The sequence below is a fragment of the Hirundo rustica genome, chromosome 7 (assembly GCF_015227805.2).
Source record: "Hirundo rustica isolate bHirRus1 chromosome 7, bHirRus1.pri.v3, whole genome shotgun sequence".
In the NCBI taxonomy this organism is placed as follows: Eukaryota; Metazoa; Chordata; class Aves; order Passeriformes; family Hirundinidae; genus Hirundo; species Hirundo rustica.
In genome coordinates this window covers 27667047-27691051 of record NC_053456.1, presented here as the reverse complement: position 1 = coordinate 27691051, position 24005 = coordinate 27667047, and the positions used below count along the sequence as shown (strand labels likewise).

The window sequence follows — 24005 nt, the reverse complement described above, 5'->3', positions numbered from 1 at the left end:
CCACTTTCTTGGATGGCATGCATGGAGGAAGAGGAAAGAGCTGTGGAGCCAGCAGGACAGCACCCTCTGAGGTTCACAGAGCCACGGCAGGAGGCTTTTCTGATTTTGGTGTCCAGCTGGTGTCCAGCCTATGTCCTCACCATGGCCCCAGCTCATCAAGTTTTGCTAAAAGTAGAGGACCCCAAGCTCAAAATGAGAAGAAAAATGTTTCAACCCCCGGACTTGGGAAAAAGAAATTACACAGGAAAGAACATCAGAAATCCCAGTTCAAATTTGGCATCAGGATTGGGCAGACCTGTCCAAAACTTATTGCATTATAGACCCCTGGGATCTGGAACAGAGATTAAAAAATCCTGGAAGATCAGAGGAATGGTTTTGGGTTGATTTCCAGCAGTTCATGACTTTTTTCCCCACCAGGATGTTGCTTCAAGAATGCTTTCCCTTGTGCTAATTTGTTACTTCCTCTCCTGATTCCAGAAAACAGCAGTGAAGCACACAGCAATGGAGTTAAAACTACTGAACTTTTAGAAGCTTCACATAAATAAATTCTGGTTGGATAAAAAACTCGTCTGTTCTTATCTTGCCTGAAATTGTTTGCCTTGTCTAAAGCTTCAGCACAGTCATGCTGTCTGCAGAGCTGGAGTGTTGGTGACAAACTGGAGCACAGATGAACCTGTGCATCACCTGCTGGGCTTGTCATGATGAGAGATGGGCTCACATCAGCCAGTTCAAGTGGAGAACCACACACAGTTCCAGTGGGGGTTGTTTGGAGCCAGCATTCAGGATAGGTCACTGGGGAAATACATGTGATTTGTAGAGTTCAGTCCTGGATTTTGGCACGATAGACAGGGGGAAGTTTCAGATCCACAACTGGTGCTAGGACTAAGACTGCTTGTCCTCAGATCACTGCCTCTCTGGTGAACAGTCTCTTATTGTCTGTCCTGTGTCACACAGGCCATCAAGTGAGCTTCAGTCCTTGAGACCATGATGCTGTGACAGTGGTCCAGTGCATTGATCCAGCCCTTTTTCTTCCAGAGAGTATAGTACATATGACCCTGGGATTTAAGTGTTAAGTACATTACTTCAGTGCTTGTGGAGACTAAGGAGAAATGCCCTGATGCTCTTAAGCAGGGGTCAGGCTGAGGATTTCTTACTGAATTGCATCAGGCAAAGTGCAAGAAATATAAAAGCATCTGGCAGAAGGCAAACAGCAGGTCACAGACTGGGCAGCAATATCATTCTGTCTCCTGAATGCTACAAGCAGTGCTTGTAGCCTCTCCAGACTTTCAATCAATTCCTCAATATGGATTCCTCTTCTCTTTCTCACATTTTTTCAGTGAAGAGAAAGATCCCCAGCTGCTTTCACATGTAGCAGTTTTTATCTGACTAAAATTGAGGCCTTGTTGAAGACATCAGGATTTTGCTACCAACTTCAGTAGTCACGTCTGGAAGTACTGGAGCATATGTTACACTAACTGCATGGCAACTATTCACTGTGCATCTCTTAATTGCATACATGCAGGCAAGATGTTCTACTGCACATGGTCAATTCCAAATGAGCATGAATCTCGCTGATGAAACTAGAGTTTCTCCAGAGCAACTCTAAGTGCTGCTCCTTACCAAGGACTTTATTCTTGCCAAATTTCAAGATTTTAGCTCTATCCATTCCTGCAGGAACCCTGTCTGAATAATTGTGGTTGATTGCTCCTGGAGTTGTGTGAACATTCACAACAGCATTTGTCATCTTCTTGTTTAGTGTTTTTTCTAAGAAAATAATCTTGCTGTCAACAAAACCCTGCCTTGAATAAAAAGCTAGTAGCTAAAGCAGCATTCAAAAAAGAATGTGTTTTTGCCATCAATTTACCAAACTCAGCCCTGCTTCAGAGCTTAGCATCCAAAGGATCAAAGTGCATCTGGGGCTCTGAAATGTCTGAACTCTTTTTCAGCCAGTTGGAACCATCAGTAGTCCATTACAATGATTAACCATGAGGTTCCTTGTTTTTTACTCCTTCTGTTCAAGTTGAGTCCTGTGAAAGACTTTTCATATAAACCTATTATCCAGCTTCTCTTAGCTTCAGGTACATGAGCACTTATTTTCTTAACCCTCTTTTTCCTTATTACCATACCAAGACAAAGCTGACTTATTCAAATCCAAGTGTGTATTTTATAGTCAGGAGCTAATGTTCTCTATATGCACATTGGCTGAGGCATTGAGATAGGTTTAATTGTGTCTCATGTTCTTTCTGAGTAGAGAAAAAGAGAGAGAGCTATACTTGGGTTACAGAAGAACAGGACAAATACTCAAATTCAGTATGCACTTTTCCTAGGGTGACCTGCTGGGCAGTTCAGCAGCTGCACGCTGAGGGAATGTGTCCCCATGTTCTGAGGAGAAGATTATTTCAGATGAGCTAAGCTCTTCTATTTCAGATCACTTCTGTAGACATTAGTCTTTTTAAATTGTCTTTAAGAATATTTATTGTCTACTTCATACAAGATTTCATTTTTTGCTTCCTTTTCATCTATAGTGGCTGAGTCCTGAAACACCAGTCTTGAATGCGATACTTCATTGTACGTCAGTGCAAGCCACGTGCTTCATCCTTTGAGAATGAAGAAGATTTTTCTGGGCTTGTGGCATGTTCTGTGGAATATGATTCTTGACAAGATAAAGCAAGCATTTTAAACTGCAGAATTAATTGGGGGGGGGGCACTTCTGTGAGTTAGAATTTACATTACCAGACACAAAGGTGTTCGGCCAGTTTGTTCCTGGATCACACCTGGCTGGGAGAATTCAGCTGTATGTTTATTCACTTGGAGCAGAGAGTCAGCAGGAGATACTGAGCAGAGCACATATTTTTTCTTCTTTGGGAAAAGAACTTTTACTAGCACATTATATCAGGTCATCCCAGATGAATAACTTAAGCAAAAGCTTTATGTATTTTTGTACCATGCAGTTAGAAGCACAAGCTGTTTAACCTCATTGCTGGAGCAATAGATGACTATCTGCATTGATGCCTGTTTTCTGTTATGCTTTCAGAAGAAACTGTAAATTAATTTCTCTAATCATGAATGCTGAAGAAGTGCTAGATGTCAAGATTTAAATTAAGCATTACTAAGAATAGAGAAGATAACAGTGGAATTTATGGAGGGTAGTCTTTTTTATATTCTCGATATTCTTTTTCACATTCAGTGGATCTGCAGAGCAAGAATTGGATTGCAGATGTATGTCTCTGCTCACAATAATCACATTACAGGATCACGGCCATCATCTGGAGCTTCTAAAAAGAGCAGTCCGTCATCTGTTTGCCTAGCTGATGGATAACACATATTTACATAGGCTCTCATCTTAGGAAGTTTCATCATCTCTTGCGTAGGAGAATGCTGAAATGATGTTTGCACCATAAATGTTCCAGATTCCACACATGCTTTCAGTCACCCAGCATGGTCTTGCAGGCAAAGTACGTGAATACCACTGCCCTGGAGGGTAAAAGTAAAAGCAGTACATACCTCGTTGGAGTTTTCCAGCAAATTCTTGGATCTAAAAAGTCCCGGCCTTCAAATATTGGTGTAGGATTATTCATGTGCTCCAAATGAAGTATCTGCTTTAGCATTTTCCTTAGTAGGTCTGATTCATCAGGATGCCTAAAAATAAGACTAAGGGTGTGAAATACAGAAGGTAATAGGAGCATTTGCCCACTTCAGTTTCTTGAGTCAGAGTTTAACCCCAAAGCAGAGTTTAAGCACTAATCACCAACTCAAAATCTACAATCTGAGATTTAGGAAGTGTGTATCGTTAGACTCAGTTAAACTGGACCTACATACTTGGAAGCAGTCACAATAGAAAGAGCAAAGGCAGCCACACGTGGAACAGGGGGCTTGCCCAGCCTGATTATGTGCTCCCCTTGTCATGTGAACTGGCAACACCAACTGACCATGGCATGGGGTTAGCAGGTTCCCAGCCCCAGAAGCCCCCACTTTGCCCCTCCCCCAAATACTCATTAAAATTAGCCATCACCAGACCAATTCAATACGTTTTCAAGCCCCCAAACTTTATTTATGATGTATTTTGGTTGAAGTCAATGTGAGTTAGATATACAGAAGACAATTTCTCATATCATCATATTGAGGAGTTAATAAAAATTACTGTATTAATTCTTTTTTACTCATGTCTTACATGTCGATATCTTGCAATCATATGGCTAAGTAAATTAAGAAGATTAATATCCTGTGCACAAGATCTGTTTGGGTGACAATAACTTAAAATAACCTGTCAGTCAAGAAATATGGCTGGAGCTAAGTAGGCAGTTCTCTGGGTGCACACACACATCACTGCAGGAAGTTTGCATTTATACAGAATCCTTTGGTGACATAAAAAGAGTATTGTGACTTTTGAAATCTCTCTGCCTGAACTGAGGCCTCCAAATCACACTCAAGGTTCATGAAAACATGGGCCATCTCTGTTTTTAAGGGTTCTTAGTGTCTCAGGAAGAACAACAGGAAGTCAGTCAGTATGAAAGCTCTGGGAATGCTGACCTAAAAGCACAAAGCTTAGCGGGGTGGGGAGCCAAGAGAGTAAAAGCTTGCTTCAAAAACAGCAAACAACAAATAGATTTGGTAAAACCATAAGAAACCACTTTTTGCTCCCAAACCTCCTAAATTTATTGATTTCAATAAATCAATAAATTCCAGTGTGTTCATTTTAGGCAGACAAAAATAGCAGGAAGCTCATTGTTGGCAAGACACTGACAGTAGGTGTTATGAGAACTTCTCTGGTGGGTTCCACAAGAAATTGTTCAACCTTCAACATTTCATGAAATGGACAAGTTTCATAATCGTACTTTAAAGCCTTTAATCAATGTACAGTGGAATTGATATATAAAAAGAAACCCCAGAAGGTTGACAGGGAAGGATTATTATTGTGGATTTTGTATCACTCTGACAACTTGGTTGCCCAAGGACATGAACTTTGCCAATACAGAAAAGTGTGAAATGACAAATTAACACTTAGGGAGAGTAATGTCTGTAATTTCATCCAGTTTCACTCATACACAAATCTCCCTGCAATTTCAGGCCCAGCCCTTGAAAGTGGTGTGTTCAAAGGCTGCGCCTGCAACAAAGATGAGGTTGGACACTAGAAGAGGATAAGCACAGCTTGCACAAGAAAAATTTTCTGAATTAAGTCATTCACTTCTGGTTTGTGAATAAATAACTCTCATGGTCCCCCATAAGATTTCTGCAGACACACTTCATTTTACTGCACTTTGAAAGCTAAAGGACTCCTCAGGAAAGGAAGGTTAAACATGCACGCAAGTGCACACAGAGCTGGAGCCTTATTTGACTAATTTCTCCTAGGCTGATAATCAAATACTAAATAGCCCTGGCTCCTGGGGCAAACATTTCCCTCTAAAGACAAACCTCTTTACTGAGCAATAGAACAGAAGTGAACTGGCGCTCTGGAGTTCAAGGCAGACCCACTGTAATTAATTCAGTTAAAGCACAGCAATTTGGAGGTAGCAGAAGGATGGCAAATCCCACCCTGTTTCCTAATCTTCCCCAAAGGAACATATTTATTACAAACTCTTAAAATCACCTTTTGATAATGTTGAACAGTCTGTGAGGGGCCCATTAAGGCATACAAGGCAGACCCATTTTAGTCCTTAATAACCACTTGAAGATTATCCATTCTAAATGGCCTTGCAGAGCTTATCATAATTTTGTAAACTATTAAAAAGTATTAAAAGGCACTATACATCTATGTGATGAGAAGCCTGGGCTCCTCCAGCCTGTCTGAGAACACACTGTTTCTCTGTGACTGCCTGATGGTGAATCCAGCTGTGGCAATCCAGATTCTCACTGGGACCAAAACTTCCCCATTTCACCAAGAGTGGATTTTGTACTGTCGGTATCCGGGTTAGTCTGCTCCTCAGGATGAATGCAGAGATCTCATTTTCTACATGAAGCACTGTCAACCAAAACCAAGACAGCTAACTCACAACTGCCCATTCTTTTCAGGATACACAGTAACTGGAATTTAAGGCATATTGGCTTTCAAGAGGGTGGCTGAAACAGAGCCATGTTTCATTTGGTACTTTATAAAAGCTCTCCTACCTAAATTGCTAGAAGAGGAGAAAACCAAGCCATTCAGTGGCTCTAGGACCAGGCAGTGGCTAACACTGGGTAGAGCTCTTTACACCCACTGGTGAAGGTAATGTGAGAATAATATTTTCCACAGGGTCTCAAGAGTACAGAGTTTACTAGTCTCCCCACTCAACAGTGGGTGAATCAACCTCTGTTCCTGAAAAGCCATGAGATCCATCACAGCAGTTGCAGTTACTGTCTGCAGGTCCACAGCAGTGTGTCTTGGTGCATTTCTTCAGGTGCAGCAGCTGCACAAAGTTCGTAAACACAGGCTGCCACGTCAGTAACCCATTCAGACAGGGAGAAGGAGAGAAGGAAATCAGAGCAAACTGCAGCCTCACCAAGAGTGCAGTGAAAGAAAGGTGAGTGTGCCAGATTGCCTGAGATGCCCTGGAATGAGGAGGGCCCTAGCTGGCTTATCCCTGCTAACTGCTGTCTCAGGAGCAAGGGGGACCACGGAGGGAAAGAGCTGGGCAGGTTGCTCAGCTTGTCTGACTTCCTGCTGTGACACTAAGCTTATTGAAGAGAAGTCAGCATGGATGGCACCTGCTGACTTGCAAAACTGCAAGTGGATGATCTATCCCCCCCTCATTCCCTTGTCTGTCTTCACCAAGTGAGCGGTTCACATTTGTGGGGCTAAATGCTAAAGGAAAAATGTGAGCTGAAGAGAGAAGTGCATCACTGCATGTTTTCCTTTCAAAGTAAAGAAACCCAGGACAGCAGGCACAACAAACCAAAAAGTACACAAAGCATGGAACGAGTAGGATGGCTTGAAAAAAATGGGGCACCGGTTCGAGCCAGATAAACAGGGCTTCTCACTCAGCAGCACCCACGCCACACCTGAAGCCTGACCTGCAACACCAACCTGGGCTTGAGAGCAGAGAGGTATTCAGGCTAAAACTGAGCAAATTAGAATGTGAGGGGAAGCTGCCAAAGTAATTTTCACTGGGGATCTGAACCACAATTCAGTCCAGGTGACATTTTACATATTTTCACCATTGTTTTTGTTTAATTTGTGAAAGTAATTACACAGCCAATTGAACAGTGTAAAGCAACTGCTGCAATAGTCACGATTTCAGTGAGTTACAGTGCAGCCCAGCTTTCCCAGTTAGGAGGTCCAGGCATAGCCCTACAGTATCTGTGCCATTCATCACTGACACTGCCATCTGGCTTACCTGAATCCTCCCCAACTACAGCTTGTGCTGAACAAACCTGACTTTTCTTTGGGCTCCTTTTGAAGAAAAAAGGCAATGAAACACCCTGCACTGCTGGTGATATGGACAATATTAACTGGCATTCTCAGCTCTTAACTGAAACATGACAGGGGACAGCTAAGTGACAGATGAGGCCAAATACACTGGGCATCTGGGTGGTCACTTTGATGCAGGTAATTGATGGCTAACCATGTTGAATTACACAGAGTAAACATGTAATATTAGACTCTTACAGGAGCGCTTTGCCCTTGTGACACTTCCACTGAACTAGCCCGACTTTTATGGCTGGGGCTGAAATCAAACCTGTTTCTCTTTGGTGTCCTGGGGCACAGGAACCACTCCTACCCCACAAACTGGGGCTGAGCCAGCAGGGCCCAGTGTGCTGCCAGGACCGTGTTGGGACCAACTGGTGATGCAGGTGAGTTGCTGAGGTGGTGTGTCAGTGTCAGAGGAGTAGGAGATAACTGTGCACACGAGAACACGGGGAGCTGGCGGCAGTGCTGCTGTGTTACCTATGATAAATAGCCGGTGTCACCACAGTAGCTGGTCTCCAGATTGAAGCAGACTTCTGCGAATCAGCAGGGTCAGCATTTGAAAAGCATGTGAATATTGTGCACTTGTAAATATTTGAGCACATCTGTTTAGCTCCCTCTCAAAAACCACTGGGAAAAACTACTTCACATTGTGCCATGCAATGCTGTTACCCTGCTCTAATTGTCAAATCTGTTGAGTGTTTTTCTCATGCACACAAAAATTAAAAATTACTATCCTCATTCATGATTAATTCAGCTGCAGTGCTGCAATGTGTCACACTGCATTTTTTAAAGTATTAAATTCCACCTCATAATCAGAAGAGTTTTAATTAACTTTTTGCTAGTTCATCTTTTTTTTTCCCCCCTCTTTCACATAGCCCCAGACAATCTCCAGAGCTGCCTTCCACACAAACATCTCCTTGGATGATACCAAGAGAGCAACGGAGTGCCGAGCTGGCACTGTGAAAATTGTCTGCATCAACCCAAAGTTACTTGCCTCTTCCATTCCTCCCTGATTACAGACCTAAGGCACAGCCAGAGCATGACAGAGATGGCATTTCTTAGTTTCTTGGAAAGAGCATCTGGCGACTACTTCCCTTCAGTCGAATTCTCCAAGCAGATATAGGGCTGGTCTTTTACATTAGATCTCTAGGGAAGTGAAAGAGAGGACTCCAGAGGAGATATATTCCTGCCTGTGCCATTTTTCTGTAAAAGCATCTGCTGTTTCCTCTGCACCTGGTACACCCCAGGATTGCCCCAAAAGGCTCACAGACCTCTAATGTGTTTGCAGATGGACTTTCCAGGCAGGGACATTCACAGGTAGGAAGAGCCCTGTCCCCTCTCTTCCCCAAGCTGGCCTGGATGTGAAAGAAGGAAACAAGTTATTAAACCTCATTAGTTTCAGAAGAGAGCAAAAGGAAAAGAAGACAGCATGGAAAGAGGACCCATAGGAGTCCCTCCCACTACATGAGCCTCTCTGGATCAGTATGGGATTTTAGATTCAACTGAAAGTGATTAAAGAGCCAACAGTGGGCTTGAACACGTTTGGACCTTGATACAGGACTTTTCATTGTGAGCAGAAAGAGCAGAGAAAAGCAGGAGGAGCTCCTCTCTCTGCCCCTACGGGGCCCTGATGGAAAACTGCCTCAGCAACACACAACTGCCTCTAGATGGTTTTTCCTTGCAGGACCAGCACTTACTCAGCGGACCTCCTTAGGTTTTTCCGACCTTGCCAACATTACAAGGGACACATTTTCACATGGCTGAATTGTTTCTGAACAATTTCTCCAATGCATTCGGCACAAACATGCTATCTGTCAGCACCAGGCATGTCTAATCTCTCCACCTGCTTTCTCCCCCAGCAGTTACATTTGGTATCTGTTGCATGGAAAATCCAACATTTTTTTTTTTAAGAAGCAAATTCCCACTGCAGGATGCTGGAGCAATCATTCTTCTGTGGAATAGAGGCTAGCTGGGTTAAATTGACTTTGCTTTCCCAAGAAAACTCCTTCCTGCGTCCCTGATCTCTATTAGCTAGAACCATTATTCCCTTGAAGGGATATCAGATGATCTCTTTTGGGTTCAAGGACACTCAGAGCACACCCCTTCAGTCACCCCAGCTCTCCTAAGAGCTTGTGGTAAACTGGCAGCTGTGGTCCCAAGCCTTGAACAGACCTGTAAGGCCAAATACTCGTTTTACAAGGTCTCACCTTACAAGCAGGTGGAGCAAGCAGGCACCTCCTGGCTAACAGGGACTGCTCAGGAGCATGAGCACTTCCCCCAGGGTATGTGCAGGTGGCTGTGCTGAAGGGAAGAGCTGGGAGCTCAGGGCAGGGCAGGGGTGCCCTCTGGACTTCCCCTGGGCTGGTTGAGCAGAGGGAGGTTTCCATGGAGCACACAGGGCGAAGGACTGCTCTGCCTCTCCTCCCTGCCCACACCCAGGCCTCACTGCCCTCATTAATCAGCACTGGCAGGTTTCAGGGTAGAACTGGCACCAGTGTGGGCTTGAATCCCTCCTGAGGGCCTCCTGAGTGGGTTGAAGGGAGCTCTGAGAAGGTTCCTCCACCTGCATGGGGACAGCCACACCACAAAATGCTATGCAATGACACTTGTCACGGTGTGCAGGAACTGAGAGACAGAGGGTATGTAGTTTGGCAGAGCTAATTCTGTTTAATAAGCCATGGGACATTCCAGGCAAGAAACCAGCAACAGGAAAATGGAAAGCAAACAAAAGACTCAGACATTATGGGAGTATCTAACAGTGGTTTGTTGCATATTTGAATGCAGGAAGAGGGCAGTAGCCATTCACCAGCTCTCATCCACAGGGACATGGAATACTCTGCAAGGGCAGAGGTGACATTGATTTGTTGCTCACACTGACATCTTACAGTGTCCACAGCTTTTTTACTATTTTCTTTTTTGTCTCTTTAGGGATCACATTGCTGTGGAAGTTCTCTGAGCCTCTGTAAAGAGCTAGAAATCCTGTCAGTACTTGAGAGGATAAAATGTGGTCATGTTTGATATATGAGGCCAGAAGAGACATCTTCTAAAACATTTGCTTTTCAGTAAGAAAACAAGAAAAGCCATCCCTGGCCTGGGGCATTTTTGGTGGGATTTCCTTAAAGCTTTTTTCCTAGCCCCTCCTGTCTGCTTCCTTCCAGCTCTGAACACATTTGTGCATCACACAGGTGGCAAACAATCATTCCCATGCCAGAGCAACATGAACCTCGTCTAGACAGGAACTGCTCCAAAGATGATGCCTTTTTTACAAGCTGCTCTTTGCCTGGCATAGAATCATTAAGGTTGGAAAAGACCTCCAAGATCATCAAGTCCAATCTTTGACTAAACACCACCATGACAACTAGACCACAGCACTAAGTGCCTTGGAGCGAAACAAGCTGTACTCACCAAGAGACTTTTATGTCATTATTTTCTATTTGCTGTCACAACAGTTGTGCGCACACAATAGCTTTACCCCAGCTCTGCAGTGGTCAAACATTACTGGCCATTTGAGAAATAAACTCATGTAGTGACTAGGCCGTGGGCTATTAGGGCAAATCTTAGAAAGACAATCCTGTCTGCCCTGGGGTTTAAGCAGTACAGAGTTCCAAGGGCTAAGACTGTGTTTATCTGCAGGTAAAAATATGAAGAGCCAACAATATGGAGTATGGCTGATACTTACAGGTGAGCACTGCAAGGCTGAGTGAGGGATTTGAACATTTTACTACTAAAATTAATCAAAGACACGTATTTCAGTCCTCTAGGCTGATTTGCAAGTACACCTGTGGGTCTCAAGTGTACAGTGCATGTGTGTAATTGTCAGCTCTAGTTTATTTGGAATTGATTCAAGGTAAGATAAACCAGACAGAAATGCAGGCACTCGGGTATATTCTGAATTTGGCAGAATGAAGAACAACACCTACCTGTCTACCTGGAACCATTTGAAAATGCTCATCAATCCTGCATGTTAGGCTTGCAGGTTATTCTCAAACAGAAAAGTGTGTTAGCCTTTTCTGCTTGGAACTTAGAAGAAACATGTAAAAGCAGGGCCAAATCCTCCGTTTTAAAAGGACACCTCTCTCCAAACAGTGTAATTTTTATTAATTCATCCTCAGCCATCCCTCCTCTGCCAGAGGCTGCCTGCTTCCAGCCCAGCAACCTCTCTCATGCCATACACAGGTTTTTTGCCTTCCCTCTGCCAAATGTTCATTAGCACTGCCCCAGGGGCGCAACAGGACTGTTACCAACCTCTCTGCTTGTGATTCTCAGCTCTCTGGTGAGTGTGAAAGGGGTTCTGTCTCTGGGCCACAGACAGTAGCTTTAAAAGAGGTTTATTTTGTTTACTTGATAGAATTTCTAGCTATCACAAAGTTCTGTGTTTCCCCTGCTTCAGGATACAGAGATGCTTTGGCTACTATTTGACCTCTAGTGCATTTCTCTCTGTACAAGTGCTTTTTCTTAAGTAACCAGGACTGTAGAATATACAGAATCAGCAAGAAAAGAAAAAATCACGTGTGAAACTCCATTACACCTTAACAAACACCCTCAAAGAAAAGAAGAGGACATAGAAAGAGACTGTGCTCCAGATAAGCTTATGAAATATGGCCAACCACACAACAGAAAAAGGCTCTTCAAGAGTTTTCTATCATTCAGCATGATGGACTATAATGGATATCTCTGGGGAGAAACTGCCAGAGCAAAATGATTTTAGTAGACCCTTTGGCTATGTAAAAGGATAAAATGGAATTCCCCAGAAGTACCTAGGTAACCAAATCTAAGTGAAATCATAGTTCCTTAGAATATTTTTCAGCTGATTTTTGATCACAGAATGCCATCATTAAAATCTGAAAGTTAATAAAACCTGTTTTCTCTGGACCTGGAAAAGGAAATATTAAATGTTTTTTATCTTTTTTTAATTATATTTATTCTTTCCCTTCTGCTGTCTCTGCACCTTTCTGTGGTGTGGTATGGGATAAAGGGTAACAAAGGAGAGGGTGGAGATGAAAAGGAGGAAGTACATTCAATAGGAAGCATGTGAAAACAAATAGAAGAGAAAGAACAGAACAACAAAAACTGAGATCTTTCAACTGCAATTATTTTCCCTAAATTTCAGTGAAACCATTCAGGAAAACAAAATATTACTCATTTTCTCTCCAGAGGTTTTTGAAATGGTTTCAACATTCTTCCCCAGCCTGGTTTTCTCCTGTCTCCAAGCCATTGTGATGAGTGGTGCTGGAGGAGCTGTTCTACTGGAGCGGGAGCTGGGGAACACACCATCACACTGTCAGAGGACACATTGCCCAGATTAAGAAATCACCAAAGATAATCTGAATCCAGCAGGTCTTAGCAGGAATGCATTGGCCACCCTGTCACCTCATCTTTCTGAATCTCAGAGTCACTTTGTTCAGTATGGGAAGGGCGATGTCATTTAGATGGCTGGCGACATAAACATCTGACAGACTGAATGTTCAGAAAAGAAAACCCAAATCCTGAGGAACTCCTTGGTCCACTACAGGTCAGCCCACTATAATGCATTTGCAGTACAAGCTTCCCTGTACACCTTGGCAGGCAGAGGCGAGTCTGCTAGTTTGGTCCCGGGGATGGATTCAGGGAGTTGCAGGACCACCCCAGTACTTTGCCAGGGCTTGGGCAGGTTCCTTTGCTGTTGGCCAGTGGGCACACACCAGCAAAGAGGGTGCTGGACTTCTTAAACCAGAGGAAAGTGTTGGCTGATGGAGCCCTGCAAGCACCGATCTGAACAGCTTGTGAACCATTACTATCTAGAAATGTCATGAAAGATTAGAACAAACATGAAGCAAAGATGAAATAAACAGCTATTGTATGGGCAGAAATGGATTTTCAGTTTCCACAGTAAATAAAATAATGTGCTGTCTTAGTCAGTGCCCCTGTGATGATACAGTTTGCAGGATTTTTACTGGCAAGCTGCCATACTTACTTTCATTTATCTGCCTCAAAGCACCATTTCAAAAAGTGCAAAAGCATGTTGTTGATAGAGTAGATTGTTTATAGCTGAATTGAGTACTTCAGAACAACACGCATTGTAATAAAGTGGGGGAGGGTACAAGAAAGCCAGCACAGCTGCAGTTTCTTGAATCCTTTGTCAAAAATCAATGCCAGAAAGATGAGACGTATTTGTTCTGTCTCAGGAAAGGCAATGCACAGAGCCCTCCCAGCTCTGCTCCGTGACAAGTGCTAGCAAAGGCCCACGGCACCACCAAGGCTCTCCCAGCACCTTGCACCATCAGTGCTGGCACCCCTGGAGGGCTGAGAGAGGGACAGCACTGCTCTCCCAGCTCCCTAGTGGGGCCTGAGCACCCACCACAGCTCTGCTCCTGCACGTAGACCATGGGGAGAGCAGGGCACAGTAACTCCTCCGACAACTGAAGGACCATGTAGGTGTGGGGAGAGAGAGCGTGAGAGAAGAGTATGAAAGATAGTGATGCAAATAGATATTTTTTATTTTGTAAAAAATGAGTGAGTTACCTGCCACTGCTGCAACAATGTGGACAGCTGTGGCAGCCCACTGCGAGTAGGAAACAGTGTCTGAAGCAGAAAAGTGGCTTGTGCCAGTTCACCAGTCTCCCTCACACTGACAGAGTCTTCAAAAGGACAGCAAGTCACACAGACTGGCTCTCTGTGTTGAAAAACAGCACGAAAAGCACACGCCTCTGGAGGTTTGCACTGCTAACAAGGGCTGGTTTCCTCAGCACAAACAATAAAAGGCTGATGAGTGAGGACTTCAGTTCCCCCGAGACCATGGCATCTAAACAAACAACAGACTGAAAAATAAAACTAAAATTAAGGTGAAAAGAGAAGACTACTTTATGGAAGGATAACTGCAGCTGCTACCCAGTCTTAGAAGAAATGGGAAAAATGTGAGGATCTCTTGCTCCAGCCCTGCTGACCCCAGAAGAAGACTAGGGTCTCCCATTCCCACCACACTGGGGCACAGCAACATTTCTGGCCAGTATGATAACTGGCAGGGAAGTGCCTTCAGCATGGCAGCCAGAGGGTACCAGACTACAGGAACTGGGAGACGCACAGCCTTTGTTCCCTCCCTCACTTCCAGCTTCCCATGTCCCACAGCTCCATGCCAGTCAGTGCTGTGTGGGGTGGCTCTGCTGCTTGCTCCTGGCACCCTGGGGCCCAGGCTGGCCTGGGAAAATGCTCTGCTGGACATCTCCACTGCGTGTGTGACTCTCACTTGGCCTTGGCTGGCCTAGCTGACACCAAAAGCCCTCGGCATGATCCATATAAGCACAGCTCTCTCAGGCACCACAGGCTTTTAGGAGACATTGGGGTGCTTCAGCTCCCTTTGTCAGCAGGAGCTCCTGGAGGCACTCAGCACCCCAAAGGAATGCTTAATCCTTCACTGAATCAAGCCCTATTAGCATATTTCCAGGCATTTACAGATGCCATATTTTCTACATTAATATTTAACCCACCAAGCCTTTCAAAGCCCATCTTTCCAAACCTCAAGTTCCCAGATGCTTTTTAATGCCCTTCTCAATAGTGCAATAAAAGTCTGATATTTTATTACTCCCATGAATTATTATCCTAATTTGTAATTTGCCAGACTTTTTTAAACTTCAAAATCTGTCTTGTATTTTCCCACACACACAAGAAATGCTGTGTGTGACATATTTTTGACTAACAAGCTAAAGCCTAATATCTAAATAGACACAATGATTTTTTTCAGAAAGAACACACTATCCCTGTCCCAGTCAGCTAGGTTGTTTTATGACACCTCAGATCATATTTAAAGGTTTTCCTAAGACAAAAATGATAATCTAGAACTGTGTATGAAAGATTGGAAGCAGAAAGAAACGATTATGTGTTCGCCTGAACTTTGATGTAATGTAAACTTCCAGGATGGTTTATAGGCACCACTTTTATTTTATTTTTTTAAAGAAGTACGCACTTGGTTATCTGGAATGCAGATGCTGGGAAAATTCAGAAGCTCTGGAATGCTTGCAAGCTGTGCACCCTATGTAGTAGACGCCAAAGATAATGGAGCAAAAGACGCACAAGATCTCATCCAGCATCTGCTGGAGTCAACAAGGGCCCTTTTACTGACTGAACTGAGCTGCAGATGAAGCCTCCAAGGAGCACCTTCTTGTCAATAAAACTGAGACCTGACTGAATCTGGAACACCAAAAATGAGGTGGGTCAAATCAAAGAAAGCAGAGACGCTGAAAGGGTGGATGCAAGGCGAGGTGCAGCACACTGAGAATTTCTAAACAGGGAAAGACTTCTATTGGTATGAGGCTGACTGTGCCCTGCTTCTTTTGATGCAGGTTTCCAAGAAAAGGAGGGCTCTGTTTGTGTTGAGAATGACCTACCTTGCACTGGACCTTTCAAGGTCTATTTTCAGGTATACTGAATATTAAACTGCCTTCAGAGAGGACTGATTACTAGCAGTGTAAATGGAATTCCACAGAGCATCTGTGCAGGTGGATGAGAAGTCCTTCAAAGGGACACAGGTCCTGTTCCACTAGTACTGCTTATTCTGCTTTCAGCCCTTTCAACCACTCCCTGTGCAAGGCCACTAAAAATTCACAGTAGAGCTGAGCTTCATAAAATACAAGAAATGCTCTCTCTCTCATCAAACTTATCTCCTGTTCTCTCATCCCTTTGGTTTCTCCTTGGGCTTTCAGTCGTTACAGGGGATGGATCCTCTTGCAAAATTATTTGTTTGCAAAACTTTTGAAGAGATGTAAAAATAAATTCCAGAGTTAAGAGCAGGAATCTGCTTCTTCCCAGAAATGTGGAGTTCAAACCTCTTTTAGGAAGATTCCATGACTTTTACATGTTTCTGGTCAGTTTTATACTCCACATAGGACGAGTACTTGTGTTTAGCCTTAAAAGGGAGCAACTTTGACCCTCTCTGAAAAGCCAGGGATTAGTCCTGACACAAATTTAAACTTGGAAGCTAGAGCCAGGTCACTGAAATTACTTTGCTCTGTTGAAGTCAGGATTTTTTTCAGGTACAACACTGACCTAATAGTAAAATATAATACATACACATAAAACTATTATGCTACAGCAACTGGTATAATTTTACCCCGTTACAATTTCTTTTCTTTTTCATTTTAAACATCTTTCCTGCAATAACTTGTTGACTTGTTGAAGACAGCTCCATATATGAAGATAATCCTATTGGAGACAACTCTGTTTTGCTGAGTATGCACTCCATGCCTTTAACTCTGACAGTTGGTAGATATTTTTTGTATCTCATCCAGCCAAGAATCACAGAATCACAGAATTTTTTAGGTTGGAAGAGACCTTCAAGATCATCGAGTCCAACCCATCTCTGATACCTCAACTAGACCATGACACCAAGTGCCACATCCAGGTTTTTTTTAAACACTTCTAGGGATGGTGACTCCACCACCTCCCCGGGCAAGCCATTCCAGTACTTTTATCACTCTTTCAGTGAAAAACTTTTTCCTAATATCCAGCCTATATCTCTCTTGTCGCAGCTTGAGACTGTCTCCTCTTGTTCTGTCTGTTGTTGCCTGAAGAAAGAGACCAACCCCCAGATGACCACAGCCACCCTTCAGGAAGTTGTAGAGAGTGATAAGGTCACCTCTGAGTCTCCTCCAGGCTAAACAACCCCAGCTCCCTCAGTCGTTCCTCACAGGGTTTGTGTTCCAAGCCCCTCACCTGCCTCGCTGCCCTCCTCTGGACGTGCTCAAGCATCTCAACGTCCTTCCTAAACTGAGGGGCCCAGAACTGGACACAATACTCAAGGTGTGGCCTCACCAGGGCTGAGTACAGGGGTAGGATGACCTCCCTGCTCAGAAGCAGCAGCCACCTCAGAGAGAATTCCAGCTGTCTTTTGCATTATTCTTATGGGAGGTTTTTGGAGTACTTCACCTCAAACCCATGATTTTGCTTGAGGCTGAGGGAGCTGAGAAGTGCAAATTCCCTTCAGCATTTAGAGCCCCACAGTCAAGCTGGTAATACAATACAGGAAAGGTGCACAGCCACCCTACAGGCTGAAACAAGCATGCTCAGGGACAGCACTGCCTCAAATTATCACATTTCTTAAAAAGTATTTCAAAGGTGTCGAGGCAGAATTGTGAAAACCTAGGGGAAAAGTCAAATACATCCTCCTAAAGGCCACTGAGAAGGAATGCAGACCTGCTCATGTGCTTTTCAGCTCAGGTAACCATGGTTCACCCCAGAAGCCCTACCACCAGAGGACTGCTATTGGGACCCTGTCAGCTCTGTTTTCCCGTTCCCCCTTGCATCTCTTCTGTCATCTCCCTGGGCTAATCCAAAAGCAGAAACCTGCCTATCTGCAGATCAGGCAAAGCCTTTGTGAGCAAGCTCAGGGATGATATTCAGGAGTCCAGCTTAGCACCCCACACCATGTGTGTGATTGATGGCCTATGTGTGGCACTTACCCTTCTCCTTATTTCTCAGGGCTGCAACTTATTAACAGTATTATCTTTTCTGATGAAACACCATCATCACATGCAAACATCAGTGACAGGCATTAATCACAGACAATGCTTTTAATCAACAATTGAACATTAATAAGCATAGGCCCTGTGAATTAACACAGTGAGAGACTTATTCACTAAAGAGTACTTCTCATAAAGAAAACCCTCTCCTTTTGTTCCTAAAAAGGTCAAAGTCTTCTTTTCTCTATTTGACAAGGACAAAACCCACACATAGTAGAGCATATCTAGGCTGCTTTATGTGACTTAAATGATTTCCATCCGTGTGTAAAAAACATTTCTTTTCAAAGATGTTCACCAAGTTTTTGTATGTGATCTACAGCTCACAGACTCTCTGTTCCTGAAATTATTAGGTTAGCTGCTGAAAGCAGCAATCAAGTTTTACTGTTAATCTTAAAAGTTAATCTTTTTTATTGACTTCCCAGTCAATAAACTTGTAGCTCTGAAACTACTTTCAGGTTTCCTTGAGTAATAAGAGGGTCTGTGTATACCTGTGCATGTATTTGAAGCTGCTAATTTCCTTGCTGAGTAACTCGTACTCACAGGTTAAAACTATAAACCAATTTGCTTAATCAGCTGACAGGGGGTCTTCCATGAAAATCAGAATGAGGCCTGAGGTGAGAGAACTCGGACAGTAAAGTCCACACACTCATCTGGTCACTGTTTATGGGGGGCTGTTACTGGGAGTGAATCTTCCTCATGAACTGAAAGGATAAGGAGGGAAGGAGCGTTTTTGATCCTTTTTTTTTTTAAGGAACCCAATGGACTTAGTCTTGTCCCTATTCTTGAATTAAAATCTGAGAGAGCTAAAGAATAGTTACGCATCACACAGATTTATCCTTCCGCAGCTCTAGCCAAAGAAAAGGGAACGAAGGACATACCAGATGTCTCAGACTACTTCGAATTGCTGTGAACCAGTTTGGCTGCGTTCAGCTGTGCACAAGCTTTGCGCACAAGTTCCTCTTATGCCAGGAACCAGCAGCGTGGGACTCCCCAGAAGTCCCAGTGTCACCTCAGTAAGAAGAGGACATGGTATGGGAGAAGAAAAGCAGGTCTGTTCTCAGCTTACTTGCTCTGTTGAACACTAAAATATAAATAGCTCTCCGAGCAGCAGGGAAAACATGAAGGGTTCCTTGGCTTTGTAATTTGTGGTGGGATTTTCTTGTGCCGAGCTGTAGACAAGTTCTGACTGAAGCTCTTCCCACTGGTGGGGGGGATTCAGGCTGCCACTCTGGGAGCAGCCCTCCTCTTGGCAGCAGCATTAATGCTCTTTGTCCATCACCAGCTTAATCTCATCTGCCAGAGCTAAAACCTCTACCATTCATAGATGCTGCTCAAGATTAGCAGAGACCCTGGGTTCAAAAGGTGCAGGAGACGATTTTTCCCTCCCCCATTAAGCATGAAGTTTTCTCTCAGACTAGCCCCCTTTCTGAGGCTCTCTGGACAGCAGGCTGTTATCCAACCTTCAATTGCACCAGGAGACCACAAACATCTCTGGGCACTTCTCCCACCCAGCACAGAGCAGAGGGCAATCCACGCTCACTGCCCACACGAGACAGGGGGCACCACAGCTCCCAGCCCCACATTTCTGCTTGGCTTTCAGGTGGGGCTCTTCCCTGCCTGCTCTTAGCGTGTACACCAAGCTTCATGCTCTTAACATTTCCCAGAAATTCAAAGTGACAGAACCGGAGGTATTGCAATCTGGAACTTTTAACTTTCGTAAACTGGTGAGAATACTGGAATGTGCATGTTCCTTATTTAACTGCCTCCACCAGCTTTTCTTATATGCTGCTCGGCACAGCCGTTCAGGATACATATTAGACAACTAACATCTGGACTGAATATCTATTAGGACCATATGCTCTACTCAGCTACAGCATCATGTTGGAGATTGAGAAAATCCAAACCAAATGGAGATATCAGAAACTTTCAAGGGTCAAAAATATAATCATTTTGGTTTTCCCAGGCCTGATGAATATGGTATATTGGCTTGCACTCTACGCCTCGTGCGAAAGTCTCATTACAGAAATAACCTGACTGAAAAAAATGAAAAACAACTTGGGTATTGTGGTTGAAAATAGATCTATCTTGATGATTTTTCCCCTAGCAAAGTTTTCAGTGAGTCAGTGCTGAATGTCTCTGTCTCCTAAATGAGAATGAACAGCAAGAGCCTCGACCTTCTCTTTCCTGTCAATATTTTATGGTGGTGTTTTCCATGTGGGTGTGATGGTTTCCAGTTTCCTCTCAATAGGATTTTCCTGGTTAAGAGCTGAAAAAGTTATATGTGCCCTAAATGGCCATGCCTGGGAATGTAGGGCTTACATAAAAAGTAGTGCTTAAACGCTGTAAAAGCCCCTCAAGATAGTTGATGGAGGACGGTGTGACTCCCTCACTACTGAATAAGGAACGGAGAGCTAAGACAATCTTGTACATGAAAGGAAGACAGCAGGAATTGCTTTAACTAGTTTTGAGACCTGACCAAGAAATAATTATAAGTCCCCACATTCTCACAAATATCTTAAGTAGGACGAGACATATTTGCACTTCTACAATTTTATAGGTAAAGTCCTGAGTCACCAGAGGTCAACTGTGTTCTTTAGATAACTTATACCTGCCAAAATTTCCTGTGACCACTCCCTTGACCGGGGCAAGGAGCAGAACTTAATACTCTGGCTACTTGGTACTGATACAGCTCCAGATGAAGTTTTGGGGCAGTACCCATCCCACTGATGTCTTGGACTCCAGATGAAAGGATTTCACTCAACTTGGCTGAGACATGTGGGGAATCACTGCACTTTCTCAAAGTAATATCCACACTGCATTTTCCAGGTCAAAAGGGAAAAAAACACAAAATAATTTTGCAAAAGAAAGCAATTCCAATTTTTGCTATTGTTTTGTTTGCTACAAAATTAAATTAGTCAAATCCCCTGCCTTTAAAAGCTTGACTTAAAAACACATAAATGTCCTTTTAAAACAAGTGTTTCATATTTTCTTTATGTTTTTTGTGGTTGGATTAACGCAACAAAGGTAGAGAAAAGGTGTTGTCATCAAGATGGCCACAGCACTCAAGAATGCTTCTTCAAAAGCTCCAAGATTAGCACCTTGTTATCTAAAAGTCTTTCATACCTTTTCTATGTTGCAGTCCCATGAGTAGCTCCAAACAGCTCTGGCTCTTTTTGTCCTTCTTCTACCTTCCTTCTGCAGTTCCACCTCACACCTTCCTGTCCCTAGCCTAAACACGTCTGTCCCTTGTACAATGTCTTACCCTTTCTATCCCTTCCACAACCTCCTGTCCCTTCCTCCTCACAGCACAACCAACAAACTCCACGTAACTCCTCTCCCAGCTAATTCACTCTTTTATCACACCCATAGCTGTGAGGGCAAGGCTGTTCCCACTCTTTGATAATTACCACAGCTGCAATGTATGGGGGGCAAGATTGACTCTAGCATTATCTCTATCTGTCTTCCCACAAAAAGGAATACATAGGAGAGATATTTCTGGAGCAGGAGAACCGGAAGAGCTGGATGACTGGAGTGATAGAAGTGGGTGGGATTCAACAGCATATGTGCCCAACCACAAGCTGTATGGAGCAGCAATACTGGCCAATCACAGGACAAGTGCAAGTAAACTAACACAAACTGGCCTTGAGAAAAAAGCATCTGCTGTGGCAGGTAAAGCAAAATAATCCCCCCAGAAGTAAGGTAGCAGTAACAGCCCTTTTGGAGGTCAGGAGACTTCACCAGGCAGACTCTTATCACCACACACATTCAGGAAAAATGAAACCGGTAGAGAGAAAGACAATTAGGATGGCCAGGGAGGCATGGATCACAAGGATCTTGGCTGGTTTAGTCCAGGAAAAATGAAGCGTCAAACAGACCATGATGGCGGCTACAGAATCACTGCAGTATAAAAAGGAAAGGGAGGAAAAAGTGTTACGGAGGAAAATTCTTTTCAATAACTGTGCAGGCAAAAGAGATCTAACGAGTGGTTAACTAGCCATAAATGAACATTAATGCTTTCTTCAGGATGTTATATTGAACTGTGGTCTCTCAAACAAAGAAAAAATGTGAGGCTTGATAAGCCTTCAAAATCACTGACATCCCAATGAAGTCAACAACGAATTCCTGTCCTCTCTCCCTCTGTCTGGCTGCCCGTGGATTCAAGCAGATGTTATTGAACTCCTTAGTTCCAACTCCTTGCCAAAGCCCTTTTTTTTTGTACCTTTTTTTAAAAAAAACAACCTCTGAGGTCTAGAGACTTCTCTTTCTTCAGATGAAAGATTAGATTCTGTCAGTTCTGAGTACATATGTGGGCTGATCTGGCCTATGGGCCGTATGTTTGACACCTCTAGTATACTGTGTTATTGTACCCGGGGGAGGTGACGGGGACTTATTTATAGAGACAGTGTCTGTCAGGGGAATATATAAGTGCGATTTCTGTGGGTTAAAATAGGAAGAATATGTACTCTCTTAAGTGGACACTCCCTTGCTTTTAGGCATGGTCAGGGTGAGTGCCCTTAACAAACACTAACCATTTCCAATTTATTACTTTTTTGTGGGAAGATGCGACATTTTTAGAATCCTCGGCTATATCTTTAAACTTGGAGAAATGACAAGTCCAGGGACTTTTGGGACACTTGAAGCAGATCTAACCTGTCATCTGTGCCGTGAGTAGCTGCAGACACCATGGCAGCGAGTGCAAACGCTGCCTCACTGCAGAGCAGTGCTCAGCAGCACCAAGGGCATCGTGGAGCAGGGGCTACTGAGGATGCAGCCCACTGAGCCCCCAGACTGCACCCAGCCAGGCTCTCTCTTGCCTCTAAGCTCCTCTCCCTTCCCACCACGGGGATATTAAAATACAAACAGTGCTCTGCACAAGCCTGGCGTTTAGGAAGATCACTTCCTCCAAAACGCCTTATTATGAAACAAAAAAACCCCACCCCAGGTTAAGGAGGAGGAAAACATCCCCTGTTGACTTCATGGGCCTGGGGGTTTCACCCTGTCTCACAGAATCTGTTCATTCTCTAATGTAAATTACTTGAGAAGGAAAGTTTCCTGATATTAGCATTTCACACATCACCAAGCCACATTGCTGGTGCTTGAGAAATAGCCAACAAAAACAACTTCCTTGTGGGGTTTAGGTAAATAAGATTCAAAGCAGCCAATGAAGTTTTCAGACTCCTAACACTTCAAACAGAAGAGATCCAACAGTAAGCATACAGCTTAAAATCTTTAATCAAACACATTAGTTCACAGCAAGATCCAGCAGATAAAACAGACGCAAGATTTCCAGACCAAGTCGTTCTCACATATGGTAACACCATCCTCTCTTGGGGGAAAGCAATGATGGCAAACAATGAAAATGTCCTTATTTAAAAAAATCCCTTAGTATGTCCAAACTGCCATCTCTGTTTAATCTCAAACTTACAAAAACCAATCCCCTTGCTTAGGAGTCTGTTGATACGTTAGGTTGGGAAAAAAACCCCAAACCCCCAACACCTCTCAACACTCCCCCTGTCCCCAACTCCACAGTTTCCTGGAGATGCTGCTATGTAAGTTGTGTTAGGGAATTTGCTCAAGAAGACTGTTTCATATTCTGGTTTCTAATACAGAGTACTGGGACAGCATCCTTAAAGGTAGGGTCCAAACTATGTTAGCCCATTGTCACAGGTCCCTAATGTTCCACCAGCAGCTGGCAACAGAGCCTAGACCTCCCACAGCCTCTGCTTGGCAACCGTGAAACAGAACTGACCAGCATCTACTCAAATTTCCTGGAAGACTCCTTGCATTTAATCAAAAAGAGGGTTTTTTTTAATTCTCTGGTCTGGATTGGATGTGGTTCATAATCTCAGTGATGAAAAAGCCAATAATTCACCTTACTAGTCAGCCCTACATTTTCTATGATCATTTGTTAAATTAAATTCCAGCTGTTACCAACCATTCACGTGCTGTCTGCCGTGTGTACACATCCACAAATGCTGAAACAGTAATGTTCATTAAACAGAAGTGCTGTTAGGGTTTCCCATCTAAGAGTCGGCTTACTAAGTACTGTCTCCCAACGAAAGTGAAAGCTGTGAGCTCCACCCATACTGTCCCATGAAAAATCAGAAAAACAACAGACTGGCTTCCTAGGT

At 43.7% G+C, this 24005-nt stretch overlaps 1 long non-coding RNA gene across 2 annotated transcripts in view; it reads right to left on the bottom strand.

The window, feature by feature from the left end:
- Window positions 1–21184, bottom strand: part of LOC120755145 (uncharacterized) — a 29254-nt gene extending 8070 nt beyond the window's left edge. For both annotated transcript variants that reach the window (XR_009208039.1, XR_005701648.2), the window contains exons 1-2: window positions 20998–21184; window positions 3505–3639 (exon numbers count right to left, since the gene is read on the bottom strand). This is a non-coding gene — a long non-coding RNA (uncharacterized LOC120755145). The remainder of the gene's footprint in view (window positions 1–3504; window positions 3640–20997) is intronic.
- Window positions 21185–24005: the final 2821 nt, after the last annotated feature.